General features: G+C 46.0%; 1 protein-coding gene across 1 annotated transcript in view; it reads right to left on the reverse strand.

Annotated features, from left to right (window-relative positions):
* Window positions 1–6352: 6352 nt before the first annotated feature.
* TMEM238 (transmembrane protein 238) overlaps window positions 6353–24189 on the reverse strand; it is a 71855-nt gene continuing 54018 nt past the window's right edge. The window contains exon 2 of the mRNA XM_073552097.1: window positions 6353–6685. The gene's annotated coding sequence lies outside the window, so the exon portion shown is untranslated. The remainder of the gene's footprint in view (window positions 6686–24189) is intronic.

The following is a 24189-nucleotide window of genomic DNA, read 5'->3' on the forward strand; positions in this document are numbered from 1 at the left end:
TTGAATCCCAGCAAGGACAACATCTGCATGGAGCTTGTATGTTCTCCCTGTGTTTGCGTGGGTTTCCTCCGGGTACTCCGGTTTCCTCCCACATTTCAAAGACATACTGATAGGGAATTTAGATTGTGAGCCCCATTGGGGACAGTGATGATAATGTGTGCAAAAACTGTAAAGCGCTGCGGAATATGTTAGCGCTATATAAAAATAAAGATTATTATTATTACTACTTCAGGTCCAATTTTTTTTTTTACTTATCCAAGGGTAACAGGAGAAATTTGAGCATAAAAGTTATTGTGCAATTTTTCCTGAGTATGCTGATATCTGATATGTGGGGGTAAACCTCTGTTTCAGCGCATGGCAGAGCTCAGAAGGGAAGGAGCGCCATTTGACTTTTTCAGCGCAAAATTGGCTGAAATTGAGATTGGACACCATGTCACGTTTGGAGAGCCCCTGATGTGCCTAAACAGTGGAAACCCCCCACAAGTGACCCCATTTTGGAAACTAGACCCCCTAAGGAACTTATCTAAATATGTGAGAACTTTGAACCCCAAGGGCTTCACAGAAGTTTATAACGTACAGCCGTACAATTAAAAATTTGGGGTGAAAAGATCAATTTTGTGGATAAAATATGATTTTTTATTTTCCCAAGGGAATCAGGACTCCAAAAGTTATTGTGCAATTTGTCCTGAGTATGCTAATACCCCATATGTGGGGGTAAACCACTGTTTGTGTGCATGGCAGAGCTTGGAAGGGAAGGAGCACCATTTGATGCAAAATTAGGTGGAATTGACATCGGGCACCATGTTGCGATTGGAGAGGCCCTGATGTGCATGAACAGTGGAAACCCCCCACAAGTGACCCCATTTTGGAAACTAGACTCCCTAAGGAACTTATCTAGATGTGTGGTGAGAACTTTGAGCCCCCAAGTGCTTCACAGAAGTTTAGAACGCCCTGGCATGAAAATAAAAGAATCATATTTTTACCACAAACCTGATCTTTTAGTCCCCAATTTTTTTTTATTTTCCCAAGGGTAACAGGAGAAATTGGACCCCAAAAGTTGTTGTCCAACTTATCCTGAGTACTCTGATACCCTATATGTGGGAGAAAACTACTGTATGGGCACACGCTCGGGCTCGGAAGAGAAGTAGTGATGTTTTGGAATGCAGACTTTGATGGAATGGTCTTCTGGTGTCATGTCGGGTTTGGAGAGCCCCTGATGTGCCTAAACTGTGGAAACCCCACACAAAGTGACCATATTTTCGAAACTAGACCCCCTAAGGAACTTATCTAGATGTGTGATGAGCACTTTGAACCCCCAAGTACTTCACAGAAGTTTATAATGCCTGAGAGTGTAAATAAAAAAATCATATTTTTCCACAAGCATGATCTTTTAGTCCCCAATTATTTTATTTGACCAAGGGTAACATGAGAAATTGGACCCCAAATGTTGTTGTACAATTTGTCCTGAGTACATTGATACCCCATATGTGGGAGAAAAGAGAAAACTACTATATGGGCACACGTCGGGGCTCGGAAGGAAAATAGTGTTGCTTTGGAATGCAGACTTTGATGGAATGGTCTACGGATGTCATGTCATGTTTCGAGAGCCCCTGATGTGCCTAAACTGTGGAAACCCCCCACAAATTACCCCATTTTGGAAATTAGACCCCAAAGGAATTTATCTAGATGTGTGATGAGCACTTTGAACCCCCAGTTGCTTCACAGAAGTTTATAGTGTAGAGTCATAAAAATAAAAAAAATCATATTTTTTTCCACAAAAATGATATTTTTGCCCCCAATTTTTTATTTTCCCAATGGTAACAGGAGAAATTGGACCCCAAAAGGTGTTGTGCAATTTGTCCTGAATAGGCTGACACCCCATATGTGGGGGTAAACCACTGTTTCAGCGCACGGCAGAGCTTGATAGGGAAGGAGCATCATTTGGCTTTTTCAACGCAGAATGGGCTGGAATTGAGATTAGATGCCATGCTCATTTGGAGAGCACTTGATGTGCCTAAACAGTGGAAATCCCCCAATTCTAACTCCAACTCTAACCCCAACACATCCCTAACCCTAGTCTCAGCCCTAGCCCTAACCCTAGCCCTAACCCTAGCTCTAGCCCTAGCCCTAAACCTAACCCTAATTCTAATGGGAAAATGGAAATGAATACTTTTTTTTTAATTTTATTATTTTTCCCTAACTAAGGCCGGTTTCACACTTGCGTTTTTTTGCGCTGTATTTTAGCGCTAAAAAATGCATGCACTTTTTTCCCTATATTTTGCATGGGATGCGCTTATGTGTGCATACACATGCATTTGTATGCGTTTTTACGCACATGCTTTTTTTGTGGTGTGCGCTCGGGCGCACAAAATGCATCCTGTTGCATTATTTGGGCATCCGACTTGCCTCAAAAATACGCATGTGTGCGCAATGCGTTTTTTTACAGCAAGACACCCATTGTAAGTCTATGGGTGCGCATACGTGCGCATTGGCATGCTCATGTATGCGTTTTTTAGCGCATGCGTTTTTTTGTTGACCATTGGTTAGACAATGGAAATGAGGGGTTTGGGATAGAGTTAGGGTTAGTTAAGGGGGTTTAGGGTTAGGGTTTGGGTTAGGGTTAGTATGGTTTGGTTAAGGGTTAGGGTTAGTTAGGGTTTAGGGTTAGGGTTTGGGTTAGGGTTATTAGGGTTTGGTTAAGGGTTAGGGTTAGTATGGTTTGGTTAAGGGTTAGGGTTAGGGTTAGTATGGTTTGGTTAAGGGTTAGGGTTAGTAAAGTCATGGTTTGGGTTAGTGTTAATCCTAACCCTATCTAGATTTTTTTGGTGAGGCCAACTAATGTTGGAAAAAAACGCAAATGCGGTAAAAACGCGCTAAAAACGCATACAAACGCATAAAAACACTGCGCTTTTTTCATGCATGCGCATAAAAATGCTTGAAAAAACGCAGCATTTGTATGCGTTTGTATGCGTTTTTTCCATGCATTTTTTTGTGGGAAAAACGTGCTGCAAAAAAAAGCAAGTGTGAAAGTAGCCTAAAGGGATGATAAAGGGAGGTTTGATTTACTATTTATGCTGGGCTTTTGTGTTTGGCAGCTGTCATGCTAAAAGACGCTTTTTATTGTAAAAATACTTTTTGCATCACCACATTTTGAGAGCTATAATTTTTCCATACTTTAACCTACAGAGTGATGTGAGCGCTTATTTTTTGTGGGACGAGTTGACGTTTCTATTGGTACCATTTACGGGCATGTGACTTTTTTTTATCTCTTTTATTTCGATTTTTGGGATGCAGAATGAACAAAAACCAGCATGTCATGAATTTCTTTTGGGGGGGGCGTTTACTCCGTTCCACGTGTGGTAACATTGATAAAATGGTTTTATTCTTCGGGTCAGTATGATTACAGTGATTCCTCATTTATATCTTTTTTTATGTTTTGGCACTTTTATACAATAAAGGCAATTTTATATAAAAAATTATTATTTTTGCATCGCTTTATTCTGCGAGCTATAACTTTTTAATTTTTTGCTGATGATGCTGTATGGCAGTTCTTTTTTTGCGGGACAAGATGACGTTTTCAACGGTAGCATGTTTCTTTATATACGTCTTTTTGATCGCGTGTTTTTGCACTTTTTGTTCGGCGGCATGATGATAAAGTATTTATTTTTTGCCTTGTTTTTTTTTTGAAGGGGTATACTAAAGGGGTTAACTAGTGGGACATTTTATAGGGCGCGTAGTTATGTACACGCTGATAATAAATATGTGTATTTCTATTGCTTTTTTATTTACAAAGAAAAATAATTTATTGGGGAATTTTTTAAAAATTTATTTACGATTTTTTTAGGTCCATGTGGGGACATCACTATAAAGTATCAGATCGTTGATCTGACACTTTGCAGTGCACTGTGCATCAGCAATCTGACAGGCACTGAGGAGGCTTTCTCAGCGCCTGCTCTCAGCCGCCTCCCTGCAGGACCCTGAAAGCCCCTGTGGCCATCTTGGATCTGGGGACCTGCAGGGAGGAGGCCCTCTGAACAGCACAATCACATTGCGCTGTTCTGAGGGTCTCAGGGAAGCATGTAGGGAGCCTCCTTCCTGCGTGATGCTTCCCTATGCCCCGATACACTGCGATCATGTTTGATCGCAGTGTGCCAGGGGTTAATGTGCCGGGGCGGTCCGCTATGATAATCAGCTGACACCCGGCCGCGATCAGCGGCGCTCCCCCCGTGAGTGCTGCTGATCGCATATGACGTACTATCCCATCCATGGGAATTATCCCAGGTCACATGGACGGGATAGTACATCATATGGCAAAAAGGGGTTAAAAACTATGGCCAAATTAAAGGAGCGGATGTCCTCAAATAGGAATGCCCATACACGTGTATGGGCTGTCAAACATTTTCCCCTGTGGGGTACACCTCAACCGTTTTCAGAACAATTATTTTACGCACAGCATAACCACCCACCCTTGTTAATAATTTGACACTGGCTGTAGCTGCATGGAACACGTCAACCCTTTTGATCTAGTGGCGGTAGATGAGGAAACTTGGAGGAAAGTCTGTTTAAAAAGGCCCAATTTATAGGAGTGGGTCTCCTAGACTTTGAATGCCCATACACTTAGTGTATGAGCTGGCAAACATTTCACCTGTGGGGTACACCTCAACCATTTTCAGAACAAGTATTTTACGCACAGCATAACCAACCACCCTTGTTAGGATTTCGACACTGTCTGTAGCAGCACGGAACACGTTAATGCTGGTGATCTAGTGGTGACAGATGATGAGACGTGCAGGAAAGCCTGATTAAAAACTGTGCTCAATTCAAAGGAGCGGATCTCCTAGACTTAGAATGCCCACACATTTAGTGTACAGGCTGTCAAACATTTTCCTCTGTGGGGTACACCTCAACTGTTTTCAGAACAAGTATTTTACGCACAGCATAACCACCCACACTTGTTAGAATTTCAACACTGGCTGTAGCAGCACGGAACACGTAAACCCTTTTGATCTAGTGGCTGTGGATGATGAGACATGGAGGAAGGCCTGATTAAAAAATGGGCCCAATTTCTATGAGCGGGTTTCATAGACTTGGAATGCCCATACACTAAGTGTGTTGGCTGTCAAATATTTTCCAAGCATCATCATGGCATCCGGCATCTGCAGCATCGAGTACTCCTGATGAACCGTAATAACGGGGAAATGCGTTGGGGTGTCCTCAACTCATGTAAGTCCTACTTTATTTGGTTTATTGTCTCTATGCATTTCAGTATATGGAGCTGCTGTAACGATTGCTTGAGGGATTATTTTTTGGTTACCCTCAATTTGTGTGAAGCTCTGTTTTGGGCTATACCGTTTTTATCGATGCTATAATGCTTCTTTGTGTAGGACTATTGTATCAAGATCTGCCAGCTAGCCATTGAGCAGGCAGTTTTTGGGCATGGTTTTGAGCTTTTTTGTTTGTTTTTGTCCACGTTCTGCCATTTCTATTAAGTGAACCTATGAGATGTTATATATTATATAAGGACCTATTCCTTTCATTTCTTTCCTTCACTATATTGTTTTCCCACCTATATTGATAGGGTTATATCAGGGGAGAGAGGGATAGTCCACGTTGAGTAATCATTTCTTAGGGTACCAACCTCCACAGCAAGGAAGGAGTGAGATTAGGTTTATTGCAGGGTGTTGGCAGGCAGGGATTTGGTCATTTATTATCTGCATCTGTTGGTTTTAGTACCTTCTACACTGGGTTAGGTGTTTTCTAAAAGATTGAACCAAATATTTGTTTTTTAAAGGAGATTTATGTTCACCATATAATTGCAATTTCCTGGAATAATTTTTTGAAAGGATCAATGTAAAAATAAATTGTATTAATTGTATGTTAATTACTTTTCCACTTTCCATGTGGAGATTGTGGCTAAACTTAACTCATGTAGATGAGGATTTTAGAATGACATCTGGAAATTATGCATTTTATGACATAACTGAGATAAACTATTGCCAATTTTCCTTTCAATTTACATGCCTGGTGTTGTATAAGGACGACATTGATGTAATTTTTATAATGGCTTTATTCTTACCTTATCCGGTTGCAGTTCTTTCATGCCTTGAAGATATAGTGATTTTGTTTCCTTTTTTGCTTTTATTTCTGCATTCCTAGAATTTTTGTTGTTTAACCCCTCTGTTATAAGGGGAGTTTCGAGTCTTGATGACCAGTACAAACCTTCATATACTGTAATTCTGCATTATAAATGGGGCTTTGCATTTTACTTCTTAGTGTACCCAAATATTTTTTTGTAACACATACAGTTTTGTGCAAAGGTTTGAAGCACACGAAAAAATATTGGGAGTGAGAATGCCTTCAAAAAGTGTTAATATTTTATTTATTAAAAAATCACAAATTAATTGAACAAAAGTGAAATATAAATCAAATTCTTTGGTGTGATAAGGTTTTGTCATCAAAACATCATCTATTCATCTGCATTTACATTTGCGCACAGTTTTTGAAGGAACTTGGCAGTGAAGTTTTTCCAGTCATTTTAGCGAAATAACCACATATCTTCTGTGGATGTAGGCTTGTGAAAATCCTTTTGACTCATCATGTAATCCCAGACAGACCCAATAAGTGTGAGATTAGGACTCTGTGAGCGCCATTTCATCACTTCCAATAATCCTTGTTCTTCAGAATACTGTAACAAAAGTGATATAAAAATTTAACAAAGATGAAACTGAAATCATCTCACCTAAAAGTCCGGCTGAAAATGGAAGTTATCACCTAAACAGGAACATCTTCTGATTAAAACAGTTGAAGAAAATCAACATGCAATTTCAATGCAGTTACCTTAAGAAGTAGAAAGCCAAGCCGGGGTGAGTGTTTCCCTTGACACAATACATCCATATGTGAGGCTGCATGAGTGCTGTGGTGTTGAGGGATACATTTCATTGATGGTATCATGAATTCACAGACGTACTGCTCTATGTTGAAAGAGAAGATGCTGCCATCACTGAGCTTGGTAGACTCGCACTTTTCTAATATGACCAGGGTTAATGTCACTATCTGGCGCACCAGAGCAAGCCCTGTGGCCCTGGACAGGCCGGTGTCCCATAAGTCCAGGGGGGGATCTGCTTCAGAGCTGGCACCAGGCCCTCTCCATCTCACAACTTGAACTGTTTCCAATACTCACCTCTCTCCATTCCCCGCGGCTCTGGTCTGATCTGCTCTGGTCTCCTCAGCATCTTCTGACTCTCTTTGATGTCTCAGTGCAGAGGGCGCAATGACGTCACTAGTATAGAGTGCTATGTGCACAGAGAGTCAGAAGATGCTGAGGAGATCGGAGCAGCTGAGACTGGAACAGCAGAGACCGGAGCAGCAGGGAAAGGGGAGTAGTGAGTATTTGATTTTTGATTATTGATTTATTTTTATGAATGGAGAATTATATAGGGCCCATTAAACTGTATGGAGCAATATATGCTGCTCATTATACTGCATGGAGCAATATATGGGGCCCATTATACTGAATGGAGCAATTTATGGGGCCCATTATACTGCATGGAGTAATATATGGACCCAATTATACTGTATGGAGTATTATATAGGGCCTATTATTCTGAATGGTGACATATATGGGGCCCATTATACTCCATCAAGCAATATATAGGGCCAACTATACTGCATGAAGTATTATATGGGGCCTATTATACTGAATGGTGCAATATGATTCTATGATTCTAAATATATGGGGCCCATTATACTGCATTAAGCAAAATATGGGGCCCATTATACTGTATGGAGCACTATACATCAGCTTTTCAAACTCTTTGATAGCTTTTTCCTCTCCTGTGTGTATTCACTTGTGTGAGGCAGTGTCTCGTGAAACAGGTAAGGGTCGCTGTTTGCTCTCCCCATGGTGTGCACAGAGATGTATGAAGGCCATAAGAGTGCATGGAAGTCACGGGAGTAGCCGTGACTGCAATGCAGACTAAAAATAATAAAAATAAGGGCTAGCTTTGGACATGCTAGTGTCCAAGGCAGATGTAGGGAAAACCTGCTCTTGGATGTTGTGTTGTGAAACAAACTAGTAGTTGTGCAGTCCATTTCACTCCATGCCCAGGTTTTCCATGTGGCTAAAGGCCACAGGTTTTTTTGTTAAAAGCCCTGCAGGAAAAGGTATGGGTGTGTCAGGTCCAGTGTCAGGGCCAGAGTGAGTTGGTGCTTGTTACTGTGCAGAGCAGTTGGTGTTGCAGAGCACGACCTTTGTGAGGCAACACAGGACATAGTGGAGCCAATAGGCCTGGCACACACAGAATACACAGTGGTGCTGCCGTCCACGGTAACTGGTCAAAGGAGGACTGCCATGAATAACAGCTGCAAACAGGTGGATATTGTGGCCAGCTGCAATCCGGAGGACATCAAGGACTGTGTACGGATGTGTGAGTAAAAAGACATTAACACAGGGATGCGATCACCCGCAGTAACTTGTCTTGGATGTGGACAGGTCTTGTGCCCGGAGGTGAACCGAAGATAGCCTGTCCTGTGCCCAAAGGAGGACTAGCTTGTGTAGTGATAGAAAACTAAATGAATAAAGCTGAAAGTTATGCTGTGTGTAAAGAGACTTTAAAATGGTGCTGCAGTCGCCCACGGTTACTGGACCAAAGGGGGCCAGCGTGTTTAGTGACTGCAATCTAAAGCCGTGTAGTATGTAGTGCTATGAAATGGACACTAACGTTACATGCACTTGTGTGTGAAATGGACATTTAATGTGTAAAGTAACACATTAAAGAGGCTTTGTGTTTGAATTTTGTGGGTCACTGCCTCTTCACTGCATAAGTGTGCTACCGCAGCACTACACTTGGTATATCACCCAGCTTTTCAAACTCTGCAATAACTCTTACCTCTCCTGTATGTATTCACTCAGTATGTTTTTAAACCGACCACTGCACTACCCCCTCACCACTTTTCTTTAAGACCAGCTTGTTTACTCTGCCTGTGATATATCCTGCATCAACTCAAATCTACTTATCTGCTAAAGATAAGAACAGGCCTCTCCCTTCTGTTTCACACCTGAATGCATTTGTTAGCAAATAAATCATGAGCAATATGTCTGCATAGACATTAGTCTGCTGAGCATCACCTAAGCGCAGCACTTAAATGTACTGCAATGAATTAGACCAGAAACTAACCAGAAGGAAACTGAAGGTAACTGAATACATGGTCACAGTTAACAATGTTCCTGTTTGTTTTCACTCTCACCCACAGTTCTCCACTTTTTACTACTCCTCTAATTCCTACACCTAGTAATGATAGAAAGGAACTAGTCATCTCTCCCTCCATCCTCCCCATCCATCTTACCTCCTCCTCAAAACTGTTCCTCAATATAAAATCCTCTGTCTCCAAACACAGACAGCCACCCGATGCCCTCTCCTGCTCCCGCCTAACAGCTTCTCTGTTCTTCCTCACTCCTGGTGATATCTATCCAAAACCTTGTCCTCCTCATCACGTGCACGCAGTCACTTTTACTTCTCATCCATGATTTATTATTAATTTTCTGCTTCCCCAGTCACTCTAACAGGAGCTCTATGGAATGCCCTGTCTGTAACAAACTTTCATACATCCTTTATCTTTACATTACTAATAGAGATGAGCGGATCTGTTTGGAAAACGATCGCCAAACATAAATTTAGCACAAATATGGCACATTCGTATTCGTGATTGGAAACCTGAGCAAAATTTTATAAAATTGGTAAAAATCGGTAACATTCAGTAAAAGTGTGGGAAAACATGTGTTGCCACAAAAATATTTTCAGCAATTATAATAGTAGTACATCAAGAGCATTTGGCATGTGTTTGATGAGTGGAAGGGGTTTGCAGAGCTCAGAGGGGCAGAGATCTTTTAACCACAGCTGTCATTTTTTCCCCCTAACTTTGTGGATGTTTCCTGCACCCTGATTGGCTAGCCACAATGTGCACACATAAAGTCCTGACACAACGGCTTGTGTCATTGGCTGCTGAAATCACATGTCCCTCTCCATATAAATAGCAGACATCTTGTTTTAGCACCATTTTGACACTGTAACAGCGCAGAGAGGCTGCTCCTGATGCTGCCACTGTTAACAGCAAAATTTTTTCTAGTTAGTTAGGCGGTTGTTTATCAGTCAGATAGTGTAGCTAGCTAGTGTCCAGTGTGGCTGTAAAATTTACCTTCCAGAATTTTGTTATTTTTTAGCCATTACTGAGGTCAGCAGGGCACATGTCCTACATGTGTGTTGTGTGCTGCTTCTATTGTGCTCCATGCACAATTATAGCATCTAATATATAAAGCTGAAAGTGTGTATGTATGTATGTATGTGTGTATGTGTGTGTGTGTGTGTGTGTGTATGTCCGGGATAGGCATCCGCACTGTCGCAGCTACAGCCACAAAATTTGCACAGTCACACGTCTGGACCCTGAGAGCGTCATAGGCTATGTTGTGAGGCGAAATTTTAACCCCGCGCGTTCCATTCACCAAACAATTTTGCCTCAATCTACATACTGGGGAAAAAGTGTGTGCGTGTCAAGCCCCGCCCCTCATTATGATGTCATAATGCCCCTATCTACATAATGGGGAAACAGGGTGTGCGTATCAAGCCCCGCCCCTCATTATGATGTCACAATGGTTGCCATGGCGACGCTGATGTCATCATAGGTTGCAAGCCCCGCCGCTCATTATGATGTCATAATGGTTGACTATGAGAAGGAGGATGTGTGATGGGTATATGGGCACTCGACTATGGGATGGCGAATATGTATGACGGGTATATGGGCACAGGACTATGGGATGGAGAATATGTATGATGGGTATATGGGAACGGGGCTATGGCAGTTGTATGTCATCATAGGTTGCAAGCCCCGCCGCTCATTATGATGTCATAATGGTTGACTATGAGAAGGAGGATGTGTGATGGGTATATGGGCACTCGACTATGGGATGGCGAATATGTATGACGGGTATATGGGCACAGGACTATGGGATGGAGAATATGTATGATGGGTATATGGGAACGGGACTATGGGATGGACGATATGTATGATGGGTATATGGGCACGGGACTATGGGATGGTGAATATGTATGATGGATACAGTGGGGAAAAAAAGTATTTAGTCAGTCAGCAATAGTGCAAGTTCCACCACTTAAAAAGATGAGAGGCGTCTGTAATTTACATCATAGGTAGACCTCAACTATGGGAGACAAACTGAGAAAAAAAAATCCAGAAAATCACATTGTCTGTTTTTTTTTTCATTTTATTTGCATATTATGGTGGAAAATAAGTATTTGGTCAGAAACAAAATTTAATCTCAATACTTTGTGATATATCCTTTGTTGGCAATGACAGAGGTCAAACGTTTTCTGTAAGTCTTCACAAGGTTGCCACACACTGTTGTTGGTATGTTGGCCCATTCCTCCATGCAGATCTCCTCTAGAGCAGTGATGTTTTTGGCTTTTCGCTTGGCAACACGGACTTTCAACTCCCTCCAAAGGTTTTCTATAGGGTTGAGATCTGGAGACTGGCTAGGCCACTCCAGGACCTTGAAATGCTTCTTACGAAGCCACTCCTTCGTTGCCCTGGCGGTGTGCTTTGGATCATTGTCATGTTGAAAGACCCAGTCACGTTTCATCTTCAATGCCCTTGCTGATGGAAGGAGGTTTGCACTCAAAATCTCACGATACATGGCCCCATTCATTCTTTCATGTACCCGGATCAGTCGTCCTGGCCCCTTTGCAGAGAAACAGCCCCAAAGCATGATGTTTCCACCACCATGCTTTACAGTAGGTATGGTGTTTGATGGATGCAACTCAGTATTCTTTTTCCTCCAAACACGACAAGTTGTGTTTCTACCAAACAGTTCCAGTTTGGTTTCATCAGACCATAGGACATTCTCCCAAAACTCCTCTGGATCATCCAAATGCTCTCTAGCAAACTTCAGACGGGCCCGGACATGTACAGGCTTAAGCAGTGGGACACGTCTGGCACTGCAGGATCTGATTCCATGGTGGTGTAGTGTGTTACTTATGGTAGGCCTTGTTACATTGGTCCCAGCTCTCTGCAGTTCATTCACTAGGTCCCCCCGCGTGGTTCTGGGATTTTTGCTCACCGTTCTTGTGATCATTCTGACCCCACGGGGTGGGATTTTGCGTGGAGCACCAGATCGAGGGAGATTATCAGTGGTCTTGTATGTCTTCCATTTTCTAATTATTGCTCCCACAGTTGATTTCTTCACTCCAAGCTGGTTGGCTATTGCAGATTCAGTCTTCCCAGCCTGGTGCAGGGCTACAATTTTGTTTCTGGTGTCCTTTGACAGCTCTTTGGTCTTCACCATAGTGGAGTTTGGAGTCAGACTGTTTGAGGGTGTGCACAGGTGTCTTTTTATACTGATAACAAGTTTAAACAGGTGCCATTACTACAGGTAATGAGTGGAGGAAAGAGGAGACTCTTAAAGAAGAAGTTACAGGTCTGTGAGAGCCAGAAATCTTGATTGCTTGTTTCTGACCAAATACTTATTTTCCACCATAATATGCAAATAAAATGAAAAAAAAACAGACAATGTGATTTTCTGGATTTTTTTTATCTCAGTTTGTCTCCCATAGTTGAGGTCTACCTATGATGTAAATTACAGACGCCTCTCATCTTTTTAAGTGGTGGAACTTGCACTATTGCTGACTGACTAAATACTTTTTTTCCCACTGTATATGGGAATAGGACTATGAGATGAAGGATGTGTGATGGGTAGAGTTGAGCGAAACGGGTCGAAAAAATTCAAAAGTCGCCGACTTTTGGCAAAGTCGGGTTTCATAAAACGAAACCCGACCCTAGGATGAGGTCGGCCACGAGGTCGGCGACTTACGCGCCAAAGTCGCGTTTCAAAAGTTTGTTTTGCGCTCTTTTTCAGCCAATCAGGATCCACGGACACTGTGGGCAACGTGATGACCTAGGCACGGGTCACCACCATCTTTCAGAAGGGCATGCAAGTGATTGGCTTGCTTTGGTGGGCGTCACAGGGGGTATAAAAGGGCGTGCACGCCGACCGCCATCTTACTTCTGCCGATCTTAGTATAGGGAGAGGTTGCTGCTGATTCTGTAGGGAGAGCGTTAGGCAGGGAAGAAGACAAAAAAACTGCTTCTGCTGCTAGCGATTTGGCCTGCACAACACACAAGTCACTGTGTGTGCAGTGCAAGGGGAGGCTATATAGTGGTGTATCAGTGGTGTTGGTTGTTGGGCTGCCTTTTAAGGCTTCCTGACACGCTGGCATTGCTGTTTACCCACTGCTCCGCAAACTGCTTTTTTAAAAGCAATCCAATCTCCCTTATCCTCTAGTCACTTTTGTCACAGCTGTGCCATCGAGCGTGTCACATAGCGCTCAGATATCAGTGGGCCTCACACAATCCACAAGTGTCCAGTGTCCAAAAGTGTGCGCAGAGATTCAAAATCTCCATTATCCTCTCGTCACTTTGGTCACAGGCAGCTGTGCCATCGAGCGTGTCACATAGCGCTCAGATATCAGTGGGCCTCACACAATCCACAAGTGTCCAGTGTCCAAAAGTGTGCGCAGAGATTCAAAATCTCCATTATCCTCTCGTCACTTTGGTCACAGGCAGCTGTGCCATTGAGCATGTCACATAGCGCTCAGATATCAGTGGGCCTCACACAATCCACAAGTGTCCAGTGTCCAAAAGTGTGCGCAGAGATTCAAAATCTCCATTATCCTCTCGTCACTTTGGTCACAGGCAGCTGTGCCATCGAGCATGTCACATAGCGCTCAGATATCAGTGGGCCTCACACAATCCACAAGTGTCCAGTGTCCAAAAGTGTGCGCAGAGATTCAAAATCTCCATTATCCTCTCGTCACTTTGGTCACAGGCAGCTGTGCCATCGAGCGTGTCACATAGCGCTCAGATATCAGTGGGCCTCACACAATCCACAAGTGTCCAGTGTCCAAAAGTGTGCGCAGAGATTCAAAATCTCCATTATCCTCTCGTCACTTTGGTCACAGGCAGCTGTGCCATCGAGCGTGTCACATAGCGCTCAGATATCAGTGGGCCTCACACAATCCACAAGTGTCCAGTGTCCAAAAGTGTGCGCAGAGATTCAAAATCTCCATTATCCTCTCGTCACTTTGGTCACAGGCAGCTGTGCCATCGAGCGTGTCACATAGCGCTCAGATATCAGTGGGCCTCACACAATCCACAAGTGTCCAGTGTCCAAAAGTGTGCGCAGAGATTCAAAATCTCCATTATCCTCTCGTCACTTTGGTCACAGGCAGCTGTGCCATCGAGCGTGTCACATAGCGCTCAGATATCAGTGGGCCTCACACAATCCACAAGTGTCCAGTGTCCAAAAGTGTGCGCAGAGATTCAAAATCTCCAATATCCTCTCGTCACTTTGGTCACAGGCAGCTGTGCCATCGAGCGTGTCACATAGCGCTCAGATATCAGTGGGCCTCACACAATCCACAAGTGTCCAGTGTCCAAAAGTCTGCGCAGAGATTCAAAATCTCCATTATCCTCTCGTCACTTTGGTCACAGGCAGCTGTGCCATCGAGCGTGTCACATAGCGCTCAGATATCAGTGGGCCTCACACAATCCAAAAGTGTCCACTGTCCACAAGTGTGTGCAGAAATTCTAAATCTCCCTGTCCTATAGACACCTTGTACCTTGTTTTACATTACTATATAGTTTGTTGGATTTTGTCTACATTTCTACCAAAAATGAGGAAGGCTGGTGGAAGAGGCCGTGGAATTGGGCGGGGGTTGGCAGCTGGTAATGATGGTGTTGGTGGTGGATCTGATGGTAGTGGCAAGAGCAAAATAGGACCGAATGCAGGAGGTGCTGACCCTGCGTCATCGTCTGTCTACATAAGGCCTCGAACGCTTAGTTTTCTAGGAGTTGGCAAACCGCTTTTAAAGGCAGAGCATCAGGAAAAAGTTTTGTCTTACATTGCTGACTCAGCCTCCAGCTCTATCGCCTCCTCTTCTTCAGTTGTAAAAAGTAAAAGCACTGAGTCGTCATTGGAGGCTCATGTTCATGAACCACACCTTTCCTTGTGTCCTTCACCCCAACCAAGATTGAAGGATGACGCAGGCCATACTACTGATTACTCCATGGAGCTGTTTTCACATACCATGCCTGGATTATCAAGTCAAATGGTGAATTACCCAGGCCAAGATGAATCTGACATGGAGTGCACTGATGCACAGCCGCTGATGGATGATTCTGCTGGTACATTCACTCAGAGCACTACATTGTCCTCGCAGTGTACAGAGCCAGATTTTGACCCTGATGAGACTCAGGTGCCCCTTCCCGCACACTATACCACCATACTCGGTGACACAGAGAAAGGTGCACATGACATAGAAGAGGAGGTGATGGATGACACAGTTGTTGACCCAGATTGGCATCCATTGGGGGAAGAGGGTGCTGCTTCCAATAGCTCAGATGAGGACCATCCACAGCAGACATCGACATCGCAACAGCTGTTATCTGGCAGGCCCGGAGCACTCCAAAGACAGGTTCCAAACATCAAAAGAGTTGCTGCCACATGTGCAACTGATCACAACGAAGGTAGTCAGCAACGCTACATTGTTTCCCCCACTGTAAGCCCACCGGTTAGCACAGCAGCAAATGTTGAGGTGTCGTTGCAAGGCCACAGCAGTCAGGGAATCCCACTGTTATATCAACGAAAGACTGATTCTAGGCCATCAGAAAGAACACCAACTCCATCACCATCATCAACCCTCTCTCAGTCCGCCCTGTCCACCGCTACTTCCACCATATGCAGCTCTCAAGTCCAGCTCACCCTCCCAGACACTATGAGTAGGTCAAGAAAGTACTCAGTCTCTCATCCGCGTACACTGGGTTTGAACGCCCACATTGCCAAACTAATCTCGTTTGAGATGATGCCCTTTCGGTTGGTGGAAAGCACAGCTTTCCGCGAACTCATGGCCTATGCAGTACCACGCTATGACCTACCCAGTCGCCACTTCTTCTCTCGCAAAGCCATCCCAGCCCTCCACCATCATGTGAAAGACCGCATTGTCCATGCACTCAAGCAGTCAGTGAGCGGAAAGGTGCACCTCACAACTGATGCATGGTCCAGTCGGCATGGCCAGGGCCGTTACGTGTCCATCACTGCGCACTGGGTTAATGTGGTGGATGCAGGGTCCACAGGGGACAGCGGTGGTGGGACAGTGCTGCCTAGCCCACGGTATAGGAAACAGTTGGCTGTAGGCGTTCGACCCTCCTCCTCCTCCTCCAGAAGCGAAAGCTCGTCCACAGAGCGCAGTCGTGCGAGCACTCCATCTGCAGCTGCCACTGTTGCACACGATGTGTCCCCCTATCGAGCAGCTAGTGGAAAGCGTCAGCAGGCTGTGTTGCAGATGATGTGTTTGGGCGACAGACACACCGCCGAGGTGCTGGCCGAGTACTTGAAGCGACAAACTGAGTCATGGCTGGGCAGTGTACATCTTGAGGCAGGCAAGGTAGTTAGTGATAACGGGCGTAATTTTGTGGCAGCCATAGCCCTTTCAAAACTCAGCCACATACCTTGCTTGGCTCACACCTTGAACCTGGTGGTGCAGTGCTTCCTCAAAAATTATCCGGAGTTAACAGCCCTGCTCCAGAAGGTGCGAAGACTGTGCGCGCACATCCGCCGGTCGCCTGTACACTCCGTTCGTATGCAGAAGCTGCAGCGATTGCGCCACCTTCCCAACCACCGCCTCATTATCGACATTGCAACAAGGTGGAACTCCACCCTGCACATGGTGGAGCGGCTGTGCGAGCAGAGGCAGGCCATAATGCATTTGTGGGAGGATACACGGCCAGGCACTTTGAGAGCAGACATGGAGTTGACAGGCGTGCAGTGGTCGAAGCTGAAAGACCTTTGTAAAGTCCTTCAGTGTTTTGAGGAATGCACACGGCTGGTAAGCGCAGACGACGCCATCCTAAGCATGAGCATCCCACTTATGCGTCTGCTCATGCAAACTTTGACGCACCTTAAGGAGCAGGCGTCTGCAGCCAGTGTTGATGAGGAGGAAGAGGAGGAGGGAATCCTTGATGACATTCAGCCATTGTCTGCTCAGGGACCTCTCCTGGACGAGGTGGAGGAAGAAGAGGAGGAGGAGGAGGATGATGGGGATGATTACTTAGGGGAGGAGGATGCATCTCGTGGGGCAAGTGAAAATGTTGGCGTGGCAAGGTCTGGTACAGGGTTTGTGCGTGACTGGAGGGATGTGGATTTGCCAGAAAGTGCTCCTCCACCCAGCACTCGCAGTGCATCATTGACACCGGGAACATTGGCCCACATGTCAGATTATGCCTTGCGGATCCTAAAAAGGGACCCCCGCATTGCCAAAATGATGAACGATGACGACTACTGGTTGGCCAGCATCCTGGATCCACGCTATAAAGGCAAATTACAAAACATCATGCCACAGGAGAACCTTGACCTAATATTGGCTAATAAACAAGCAACTCTGGTAAATCGGTTGCTTGAGGCATTCCCAGCACACAGCAGCGGTGATGGTTCTCACACGAGCCGTACGGGCCGGGGGCAGCTTGGCAGAGGTGTTCGTGGTGCACACAGCAGAAGTGGCGTTGGAGACAGGGGTTTCATGACAATGTTGTGGACTGATTTTTCAAATACCGCTCACACAACTGGTAATACTGCATCGATGGAAAGTGACAGGAGACAGCAGTTGTCAACTATGGTTACAAACTACTTTTCCTCCCATATCGATGTTCTCCCACACAGGTCATTCCCCTTTGACTATTGGGCCGCTAAACTGGACACCTGGCCTGAATTGGCCCAATATGCCTAACAGGAGCTCGCTTGCCCAGCTGCAAGTGTGCTATCGGAAAGAGTCTTCAGTGCAGCTGGATCAATCCTGACAGAAAAAAGGACCCGTCTGTCAACCCAAAATGTGGATGATCTAACCTTCATTAAAATGAACCACGCATGGGTTTCCAAGGATTTTGTCCCACCTTCCCCTGATGACACATAGGGTGACAGAAAAATGGCTTGCTTTGGTCCACCTCTTCCTGGTACTTCACCTATTTCGCCTTTTGCATCAGCTGAATGTCCAACATCAACATATGCCACTTTCTAAAACTCCCCCCATGGCCGGGGTCACCACCTAGCGCACGACACCGTGCGAGTGCCGTTGCCCTGGACAGGTGGGTAGGCTGACTCTTGGGCGCGGGCACTGGCACAGGGTCCCTCATAGTGCAATCAAGTGTCTCTGACGGTGGTGGTGCACACCCGCCGTCAGACACACCGCTGTACTATGAGGGGCCCAGTGCCAGTACCGACGCCCACGAGTGGGCCCCCCTTGCTTGGGCAGGGCCCCAGCATTTGCAATCTTTACCTCTCCCTGCTCCTCCGCTGTGTAATCTGGGCCGTCAAATCCATACTGTGCCTGACACCGTCTGAGCCTGCCTCCTGAGACATATATTTTGAATGTGTACGCTATCCATACATGTTATCCGGGGATACGGTACCCTTTCTAACCTTTGTGCAATCACGTGCAATCCATACTGGGCCTAACACCGTCTGAGCCTGCCTCATGCTGTATAGATATATATTTTGAATGTGTACGCTATCCATACATGTTATCCGGGGATACGGTACCCTTTCTAACCTTTGTGCAATCACGTGCAATCCATACTGGGCCTAACACCGTCTGAGCCTGCCTCCTGAGACATATATTTTGAATGTGTACGCTATCCATACATGTTATCCGGGGATACGGTACCCTTTCTAACCTTTGTGCAATCACGTGCAATCCATACTGGGCCTAACACCGTCTGAGCCTGCCTCCTGAGACATATATTTTGAATGTGTACGCTATCCATACATGTTATCCGGGGATACGGTACCCTTTCTAACCTTTGTGCAATCGCGTGCAATCCATACTGGGCCTAACACCGTCTGAGCCTGCCTCCTGAGACATATATTTTGAATGTGTACGCTATCAATACATGTTATCCGGGGATACGGTACCCTTTCTAACCTTTGTGCAATCACGTGCAATCCATACTGTGCCTGACACCGTCTGAGCCTGCCTCCTGAGACATATATTTTGAATGTGTACGCTATCCATACATGTTATCCAGGGATACGGTACCCTTTCTAACCTTTGTGCAATCACGTGCAATCCATACTGGACCTGACACCGTCTGAGCCTGCCTCCTGAGACATATATTTTGAATGTGTACGCTATCCATACATGTTATCCAGGGATATGGTACCCTTTCTAACCTTTGTGCAATCACGTGCAATCCATACTGGGCGTGAGAACGGCTGGCGAGCTGTTAAGCAAGCTACAGCACCTGTCCAGACAAGTACAGGGATTCCCTAGCGAGGAGACTTATTTGATTGTTTTCAATGTTGGGACAGCAATTTTTGGGGAGCACTATACTCTGGAGAATGATAGATGGGGCCCACCATACACTGGAACATTCCAAAGGTGGACATCAGACACTGGAGCAGCATTTACAGGGCCCATTATACACTAGAGCATTAGAAATGCGGCCCATTATGTTTGGAGCATTATTTGGGCCCATAAGACAGTGGAGCTTCATCCATGGGGACCAACATATACTGTAGCATTATGTGGAGCTCATCATATACTGTTTCAAACATTATATGGGACCAATGATTCTGTATGGAGAAATAGATGGGCCACGTCATGAGATGTAAAAAGTGAGGTATTTTTCATTGTACTATACCGCTATTTATCTGCCGTATCGGAGCATGATGAGTTGTGGTATGTGTTAAAGGGGCGCTCTTTCGCCCAGGGCACATGAAAACCTGCAGCCAGCCCTCCCCCCCCACAACTTTAGCCAAATAACCCCCATTTTTTTAGTGCGTAACTTATATTATGAAGTTAATTAAGGTTGACAAGCTTAAGTAAGAAGAATTGATGCTTTTGGCATTCAAATGGGCACTGTAGGTGTGTTTCCTGTCCTCCTCTCACTGCCGACTTTTATTCCCCATTGACTTACATTGGGTTTCGTGTTTCGGGACGACCCCGACTTTTCCCTATAATCGGACGATCTTGCTCGACCCGACTTTTGGAAAAGTCGGGTTTCACGAAACGAAACGCGACCCTAAAAAACCAAAAGTCGCTCTGCTGTCCCAACATTGAAAACAATCAAATAAGTCTCCTCGCTAGGGAATCCCTGTACTTGTCTGGACAGGTGCTGTAGCTTGCTTAACAGCTCGCCAGCCGTTCTCACGCCCAGTATGGATTGCACGTGATTGCACAAAGGTTAGAAAGGGTACCGTATCCCTGGATAACATGTATGGATAGCGTACACATTCAAAATATATGTCTCAGGAGGCAGGCTCAGACGGTGTCAGGCCCAGTATGGATTGCACGTGATTGCACAAAGGTTAGAAAGGGTACCGTATCCCTGGATAACATGTATGGATAGCGTACACATTCAAAATATATGTCTTAGGAGGCAGGCTCAGACGGTGTCAGGCACAGTATGGATTGCACGTGATTGCACAAAGGTTAGAAAGGGTACCGTATCCCCGGATAACATGTATGGATAGCGTACACATTCAAAATATATGTCTCAGGAGGCAGGCTCAGACGGTGTTAGGCCCAGTATGGATTGCACGTGATTGCACAAAGGTTAGAAAGGGTACCGTATCCCCGGATAACATGTATGGATAGCGTACACATTCAAAATATATGTTTCAGGAGGCAGGCTCAGACGGTGTTAGGCCCAGTATGGATTGCACGTGATTGCACAAAGGTTAGAAAGGGTACCGTATCCCCGGATAACATGTATGGATAGCGTACACATTCAAAATATATGTCTATACAGCATGAGGCAGGCTTAGACGGTGTTAGGCCCAGTATGGATTGCACGTGATTGCACAAAGGTTAGAAAGGGTACCGTATCCCCGGATAACATGTATGGATAGTGTACATATTCAAAATATATGTCTCAGGAGGCAGGCTCAGATGGTGTCAGGCACAGTATGGATTTGACGGCCCAGATTACACAGCGGAGGAGCAGGGAGAGGTAAAGATTGCAAATGCTGGGGCCCTGCCCAAGCAAGGGGGGCCCACTCGTGGGCGTCGGTACTGGCACTGGGCCCCTCATAGTACAGCGGTGTGTCTGACGGCGGGTGTGCACCACCACCGTCAGAGACACTTGATTGCACTATGAGGGACCCTGTGCCAGTGCCCGCGCCCAAGAGTCGGCCTACCCACCTGTCCAGGGCAACGGCACTCGCACGGTGTTGTGCGCTAGGTGGTGACCCCGGCCATGGGGGGAGTTTTAGAAAGTGGCATATGTTGATGTTGGACATTCAGCTGATGCAAAAGGCGAAATAGGTGAAGTACCAGGAAGAGGTGGACCAAAGCAAGCCATTTTTCTGTCACCCTATGTGTCATCAGGGGAAGGTGGGACAAAATCCTTGGAAACCCATGCGTGGTTCATTTTAATGAAGGTTAGATCATCCACATTTTGGGTTGACAGACGGGTCCTTTTTTCTGTCAGGATTGATCCAGCTGCACTGAAGACTCTTTCCGATAGCATACTTGCAGCTGGGCAAGCGAGCTCCTGTAAGGCATATTGTGCCAATTCAGGCCAGGTGTCCAGTTTAGCGGCCCAATAGTCAAAGGGGAATGACCTGTGTGGGAGAACATCGATATGGGAGGAAAAGTAGTTTGTAACCATAGTTGACAACTGCTGTCTCCTGTCACTTTCCATCGATGCAGTATTACCAGTTGTGTGAGCGGTATTTGAAAAATCAGTCCACAACATTGTCATGAAACCCCTGTCTCCAACGCCACTTCTGCTGTGTGCACCACGAACACCTCTGCCAAGCTGCCCCCGGCCCGTACGGCTCGTGTGAGAACCATCACCGCTGCTGTGTGCTGGGAATGCCTCAAGCAACCGATTTACCAGAGTTCCTTGTTTATTAGCCAATATTAGGTCAAGGTTCTCCTGTGGCATGATGTTTTGTAATTTGCCTTTATAGCGTGGATCCAGGATGCTGGCCAACCAGTAGTCGTCATCGTTCATCATTTTGGCAATGCGGGGGTCCCTTTTTAGGATCCGCAAGGCATAATCTGACATGTGGGCCAATGTTCCCGGTGTCAATGATGCACTGCGAGTGCTGGGTGGAGGAGCACTTTCTGGCAAATCCACATCCCTCCAGTCACGCACAAACCCTGTACCAGACCTTGCCACGCCAACATTTTCACTTGCCCCACGAGATGCATCCTTCTCCCCTAAGTAATCATCCCCATCATCCTCCTCCTCCTCCTCTTCTTCCTCCACCTCGTCCAGGAGAGGTCCCTGAGCAGACAATGGCTGAATGTCATCAAGGATTCCCTCCTCCTCTTCCTCCTCATCAACATTGGCTGCAGACGCCTGCTCCTTAAGGTGCGTCAAAGTTTGCATGAGCAGACGCATAAGTGGGATGCTCATGCTTAGGATGGCGTCGTCTGCGCTTACCAGCCGTGTGCATTCCTCAAAGCACTGAAGGACTTTACAAAGGTCTTTCAGCTTCGACCACTGCACGCCTGTCAACTCCATGTCTGCTCTCAAAGTGCCTGGCCGTGTATCCTCCCACAAATGCATTATGGCCTGCCTCTGCTCGCACAGCCGCTCCACCATGTGCAGGGTGGAGTTCCACCTTGTTGCAATGTCGATAATGAGGCGGTGGTTGGGAAGGTGGCGCAATCGCTGCAGCTTCTGCATACGAATGGAGTGTACAGGCGACTGGCGGATGTGCGCGCACAGTCTTCGCACCTTCTGGAGCAGGGCTGTTAACTCCGGATAATTTTTGAGGAAGCACTGCACCACCAGGTTCAAGGTGTGAGCCAAGCAAGGTATGTGGCTGAGTTTTGAAAGGGCTATGGCTGCCACAAAATTACGCCCGTTATCACTAACTACCTTGCCTGCCTCAAGATGTACACTGCCCAGCCATGACTCAGTTTGTCGCTTCAAGTACTCGGCCAGCACCTCCGCGGTGTGTCTGTCGCCCAAACACATCATCTGCAACACAGCCTGCTGACGCTTTCCACTAGCTGCTCGATAGGGGGACACATCGTGTGCAACAGTGGCAGCTGCAGATGGAGTGCTCGTACGACTGCGCTCTGTGGACGAGCTTTCGCTTCTGGAGGAGGAGGAGAAGGGTCGAACGCCTACAGCCAACTGTTTCCTATACCGTGGGCTAGGCAGCACTGTCCCACCACCGCTGTCCCCTGTGGACCCTGCATCCACCACATTAACCCAGTGCGCAGTGATGGACACGTAACGGCCCTGGCCATGCCGACTGGACCATGCATCAATTGTGAGGTGAACCTTTCCGCTCACTGACTGCTTGAGTGCATGGACAATGCGGTCTTTCACATGATGGTGGAGGGCTGGGATGGCTTTGCGAGAGAAGAAGTGGCGACTGGGTAGGTCATAGCGTGGTACTGCATAGGCCATGAGTTCGCGGAAAGCTGTGCTTTCCACCAACCGAAAGGGCATCATCTCAAACGAGATTAGTTTGGCAATGTGGGCGTTCAAACCCAGTGTACGCGGATGAGAGACTGAGTACTTTCTTGACCTACTCATAGTGTCTGGGAGGGTGAGCTGGACTTGAGAGCTGCATATGGTGGAAGTAGCGGTGGACAGGGCGGACTGAGAGAGGGTTGATGATGGTGATGGAGTTGGTGTTCTTTCTGATGGCCTAGAATCAGTCTTTCGTTGATATAACAGTGGGATTCCCTGACTGCTGTGGCCTTGCAACGACACCTCAACATTTGCTGCTGTGCTAACCGGTGGGCTTACAGTGGGGGAAACAATGTAGCGTTGCTGACTACCTTCGTTGTGATCAGTTGCACATGTGGCACTTGAGGTTTGGTGTTGTGTCCACGCTTGCAAGTGCATGCTGGTTAAATGTCTAAGCATGCAACTGGTATTCAAATTTTTCAGATTTTTCCCTCGGCTAAAGGTCTTTGCGCACTTCTTACAGATAACCTTGGCCTAATCATGAGGATTTTGTTCAAAAAAGTGCCACACTGCACTCTTCCTACTTTGGCAGACATTTTGCGGCCTAGCACGCTGTGATCTTTTGACCCTCTGGACAAGCTGTCCAGCAACTCTTTTGATGTTTGGAACCTGTCTTTGGAGTGCTCCGGGCCT

The sequence above is a fragment of the Dendrobates tinctorius genome, unplaced genomic scaffold, assembly GCF_039654945.1.
Source record: "Dendrobates tinctorius isolate UK_male_01 unplaced genomic scaffold, ASM3965494v1 ptg000184l, whole genome shotgun sequence".
Lineage (NCBI taxonomy): Eukaryota > Metazoa > Chordata > Amphibia > Anura > Dendrobatidae > Dendrobates > Dendrobates tinctorius.